Genomic DNA, 7,170 nt, shown 5'->3' on the forward strand with positions numbered 1-7,170 from the left:
CATATATATGTCTGTGTGTGTCTGTGTATATATATATGGTGTGTATATTTATGTGTGTGTATCTATATGTGTATATATATACCTATCTGTGTATATATATATGTCTGTGCATATCTATGAGTGGGTGTGTATATATAGGGTGTGTATAAATATGTGTCTGTATCTATATGTATATCTATATTCAGATGTGTAAATATATATGTGTGTATGCATCTATATGTCTGTGTCTGTATATATATAGTGTGTATAAATATGTGTGTGTATCTATAGGTGTATATATATACATATCTGTGAGTATATATGTGGGTATGCATATATATGGGTGTGTATACATATCTGTGAGTATATGTGTGGGTATGCATATATATGGGTGTGTATACATATATATGGTGTGTATAAATATGTGTCAATATCTATATATATATATATACATATGTGTGTATATATATGTGAATGTGTATATATACGTGTGTGTGTATATATATATGGTGTGTATAAATATTTGTGTGTATCTGTATGAGTATATATATACATATGTCTGTATATATATGTATGTCTGGATATATATGTGTGTATGTGTGTATATATATATGGTGTATATACATATGTGTGTGTGTGTATGTGTATGTCTATATATATACGTTTCTGTGTATATATCTCTGTGTATGCATATATATGAGTAGGTGTGTGTATATATATATGGTGTGTATAAATATATGGGTGTATCTGTATATATATATATACACATATATGTATATATATATGTGTCTCTGCATATATATGTCTGTGTGTGTCTGTGCATATATATATGGTGTGTATATTTATGTGAGTGTATCTATAGGTGTATATATATACATATGTGTGTATGTATATATGTCTGTGCATATATAGGAGTGGGTGTGTGTATATATATGGTGTGTATAAAGATGTGTCTGTATCTATATGTATATCTATACACAGATATGTGAATATATATGTGTGTATGCATCTATATGTCTGTGTCTGTATATATATGCTGTGTATAAATATGTCTGTGTATCTATAGGTGTATATATATACATATCTGTGAGTATATATGTGGGTATGCATATATATGGGTGTCTATATATATATATATGGTGTGTATAATTATGTATCAATGTCTATATGTGTATATATATAAAAATGTGTGTATATATACGTGAATGTGTATATATATATGTGTGTGTGTACATACATGTGTGTGTATCTATATATGTATATATACATATATGTGTATAATTACATGTGTGCATTTATATGTCTGTATATATATAGCTGTGTGTATATATATCTGTGTGTATCTATATGTGTGTATATATACATATATGTGTATAAATAAATGTCTGTATATATATGTCTGTATATACAGAGGTGTGTATATATATATGTATCTGTGTATATGTCTCTATATGTGTGTGTGTATATATACATATCTGTTTGTATACACATATATGTGTGTGTATATATCTCTGTGTATATGTGTGCATATATATTTGTGTCTGCGTATATATATCTGTGCGTGTGTATATATATCTGTGTGTATATATATGTGTCTCTGTATAGATATGTGTCAGTGTATATATACATGTGTGTGTATACATATATGTCTGTGGATATATATGTGTGTCTGTGTATATACACGTGGGTGTATATATACAAATGTGTGTATATACATATGGTGTATATATATACTTCTGTGTAGACATACATATAGCCGTATATATACATATGTCTGTATATATATGGGTGTGTGTGTATATATGTGAGTGGATATATACATGTATGTATATATACATATATGGGTGTATCCATACATATGTGTGTATATATATCTATCTGTGTGCGTATATATATATGTGACTGTATATATACATGTATGTCTATACATATAGGTGTATAGCTATATATGTCTGACTGTGTATATATACCTATATGTATATATACATATCTCTGTGTATACATATGCTGTGTATATATATATATTTTTGTAAATATACATACATATGGGCGTATATAAACAAATGTCTGTATATATATGGGTATGTGTAGATATATGTCGGTGTGTATATGTACGTGTGTGTATATATACATATCTGTGTGTATCCCTACATATATATGTATATATATGTGTGTGTGTATATATTTGTGTAAGCGTGTATATATATGTGTGTGTGTACATATATATGGTGTGTATATACATATCTGTGTATATAGGTGTGTCTGTGTATATATATGTCGAAAGCTGGCTTCTAGAGAAGGGACACGCAGATGGACATACATTGCTTATTAACGAGCCGCTTCTTGACAATAGCCATATTCCGCCGACTATTCGTGACGTACCTTCGTCCCATCGGCGATCTAAGGTCACCGTGACTTTCCTTCGACGTAGAGATCGTAGGAGCCGTCCGGAATGCGTTCATTGGCGACAAATAGGCAGAAATCCGGCATTATAGGGGAACGTAGATACATGTTAAGGCGAGTAGCCAAACTTAGGCCGTGGAAGTATAGAACCAATACTATTGTATGATTACAGAATAGGCATGAGTTAGTTAACTACAATAGAAATTATTTGCTGTAAATGAATAAACTGAAGCTTGTGATAAATTCATATTGGTTTCTCAAGCCTCCGTTCCTCAGCATATATATATGTGTGGATATATATATGTGTGAGCATGTATATATATGTGTGTGAGTGTACATATCTATGGTGAGTATATACAGATGTGTGTATATATATGGCTGTGCGTATATATATCTGTGTGTATATATATATGTGTGTGTGTATATATACATATGTGTATATATATCTGTGCATGTCTATATATATGTGAGTATATATATACATATGTGTGTGTATACATATATGTATGTGGATGTATAGGTGTGTCTCTGTGTATATACATGTGTGTATATATAAATACATATGTGTGTATATACATATGGTGTATATATATATCTGTGTATATACATACATATGTGTGTGTATATATATCTGTGTGTGTATATATATATGTCACTCTATATATACACGTGTGTGTATACATATATGTGTGTGGCTATATATGTGAGTGTATATATACATATGTATGTGTATACATATATGTATGTGGATGTATAGGTGTGTCTCTGTGTATATACATATGTGTATATATATATACATATGTGCGTATATATATATGGTGTATATATATATCTGTGTGTATACATACATATGTGTGTATATATATCTCTGTGTGTATATATATGTCACTATATATATACACGTGTGTGTATACATATATGTGTGTGGCTATATATGTGTGACTGTATATATATACAAATGTGTATATATACATCTATGTACATATACATATGGTGTATATATATATTTGTGTGTATACATACATATGGGCGTATATATACATATGTGTGTATATATATGGGTGTGTGTATATATATGTGTGCGTGTATATGTACCTCTCTGTATATATATACATATGTGTGTGTATCCACACATATGTGTGTATATATATGTTTCTATGTATATACATGTGTGAGCATGTATATATATGTGTCTCTGTGTACATATATATGCTGTGTATATACATATGTGTGTATATATATGGGTGTGTGTATATATATAAGTGTGCATATATATATGTGTGAGCATGGATATATATGTCTGTGTGTGTACATATATATGGTGTCTATATACAAATGTGTGTATATATCTCTGGGTGTCTATATGTATGTGTAAGTACATATATATGGTGTCTATATACAAATGTGTGTATATATCTCTGTGTGTCTATATGTATGTCTGTGCGTATATATATGTGTAAGCATGTATATATATGTGTGACTGTGTACATATATATGGTGTGTATATACATATGTGTATATATATGTGTCGGTGTATATATATATCTCTGTGTATATATATATGTCTGAGCATGTATATATATCTCTGTGTGTGTACATGTCTATGGTGTGCATATACATGTATATATATATGTGGGTGTGTATATATATGTGTGTATGTATTTATATATGTGTGTGACTATATATCTGTGAGTGTATATATACATATCTATGGGAATACATATATGTGAGTGGATATATATGTGTGTCTCCGTATATATACATGTGTGTATATATACATGTGTGTATATATACATAAGTGTGTATATACATATGGTGTATATATATATGTCTCTCTATATACACACATATGTATATGTCTGTATATATATATGTGACTTTAGATATCCACGTGTGTCTATACATATATGTGTTTGGCTATATATGTGTGACTGTATATATGTACATATGTGTATATATACATATGTATATACATACATATGGTGTATATATATATTTCTGTGTATACATACATATGGGCGTACATATACATATGTCTGTATATCTATGGCTGTGTGTAGATGTACGTGTGACCAGGTATATATATGTGTGTGTGTGTGTACATATATATGGTGTGTATATACATATAGGTGTATATATATATGTGTGTGTATATATATGTGTCACTATATATATATGTGAGCATGTATATATATGTCTGTGTGTGTACATATATATGGTGCATATATACATATGTGTGTATATATATGTATGTGTGTATATATATGTCTATGTGTGTATATATATATGTGTCTGTATATATATGTACTTGTGCCTATATATGTGTAAGGGTATATATACATATGTGTGTGTATACATAAATGTGTGTGGATATACATGTGTGTCTATGTATATATACATATGGGTATGTATACATCTGTGTGTATATACATATGGTGTATATATACATATGTGTGTATACATACATATGGCCATATATATATACATATGTGTGTGTATATACATATGTGTGTGAATATATATATGGATGTATATGTGGGTGTATATATATATATATATATCTGTGTGTGTATATATATATGTGTGTGTATATATATGTCTCTATGTGTATATATATGTGTGTGTATGTACATATATGAGAGTATGTATATATGTTTCTGTATATATATACATATGTGAGTGTACACATATGTATATGTGTGCACATATATGTGTCTGTGTGTGTATATATACATTTCTGTGTGTATACATATATGTGTGTGCATATACATACGTGTCTGTATATATATAAGTATGTGTATATATACATATGTCTGTATACATACATATCTGTGTATATATCTGTGTGTGTAAATATATGTGTCTGTGTGTATATACATGTATATATATACATATATGTCTATATATATGTCCGTGTATATATATCTGTGTGTGTGTACATATATGGTGTGCATATTTATATCTGTATATATATGTGTGTGTATACATATAAGTGAGTGCATGTATCTATATGTGTATATAGATACATATGTATGTATATATATGTGTGTATATATATGTCTGTCTGTGTATATATATAGTGTGCATCTGTATATGTGTATATATATGTGTGTGTATATATATGTGAGTGCATGTATCTATATGTGTATGTATATACATATCTGTGTATATATGTATGTGTGTGAATATATATATATGACTGTGTGTATATATATAGTGCGTATAACTGTGTGTATCTGTATGTGTATATATATATACATACGTATGTATATTTATGTGTGTGTGCATATATATGTGGGTGTGTATATATATATGGTGTGTATAAATATGTGTGTGTATCTCTATGTGTATATATACATATGTGTGTATATATATCTGTGAGTGCATATATATGTCTGTCTGTCTATATATATATGGTGTGTATAAATATGAGTCTGTATCTCTATGTGTATATATATACATATGTGTGTATATATATGTATCTCTGCATCTATATGTCTGTATGTGTGTATATATATATGGTGTGTATAAATATGTGTGTGTATATGTATGTGCATATATATTCATATTGGAATATATATGTGTGTATAAGTATATGTGTATATGTGTATATATATGTCTGTGTATATATATGTGTATATATGTGTGTATATATATGTGTGTATATATATCCCTGTCTGTGTGTATATATATATATGTGTGTGTATATATGTGTGTCTGTGTGTGTGTATACATGTGTGAGTGTATACATACATGGGTGTGTATACATATATGTCTGTGGATACATATGCATGTCTCTGTATATATACATGTGTGTATATATACATATGTGTATATATACATATGGTGAATATATATATTTCTGTGTATACATACATATGTCCATATGTATAAATATCTGTGTACATATATGGGTGTGTGTATATATATGTCTGTGTATACATATACGTGTGTGTATATATACATATTTGTGTGTATACATTCATATGTGTGTATATATATGTATGTGTCTATATATCTGTGTGTGCATCTATATATATGTCTATGTGTATACATATATATGGTGTGTATATACATAAGTGTGTATATATATGTGTGTGTATATAAATGTGTGTGTGTGTGCATATACATGTGTGTGTATACATATATACATGTGGATATATATGTGTGTCTGTGTATATATACATGGGTGTATATATACATATGTCTGTATATACATATGGTATCTTTATATATGTATGTGTGTATATATACGTGTGTGTATATATACATATGTCTGTATATACATATGGTAAATTTATATATATATGTGTGTATATATACGTGTGTGTATATATACATAAGTCTGTATATACATATGGTAAATTTATATATGTATGTGTGTATATATACGTGTGTGTATATATACATATGCCTGTATATACATATGTTATATTTATATATGTATGTGCATATACATACATATGTATGTACACATACATATGTCTGTATATATATATGTGTGAGTATATATATATATACATGTGTGTATATATACATATCTGTCTGTATACATACATGTGTGAGTACATATATAGCTGTGTGTATACATGTGCTGTGTATATATATACATGTGTGTATATATACATATGTATATGTATATATATGTCTGTGCATATATATATGTATGAGCGTGTATATATATGTCTCTGTGTGTACATATATATGGTGTGTATATACATATGTGTGTATATATATATCTGTGTGTGTGTGTGTATATATATGCCTGCCTGTTTATATATGTCTATA

Source organism: Lichenostomus cassidix, unplaced genomic scaffold (genome assembly GCF_008360975.1).
Source record: "Lichenostomus cassidix isolate B80296 unplaced genomic scaffold, HeHo_3.0 HiC_scaffold_47, whole genome shotgun sequence".
In the NCBI taxonomy this organism is placed as follows: domain Eukaryota; kingdom Metazoa; phylum Chordata; class Aves; order Passeriformes; family Meliphagidae; genus Lichenostomus; species Lichenostomus cassidix.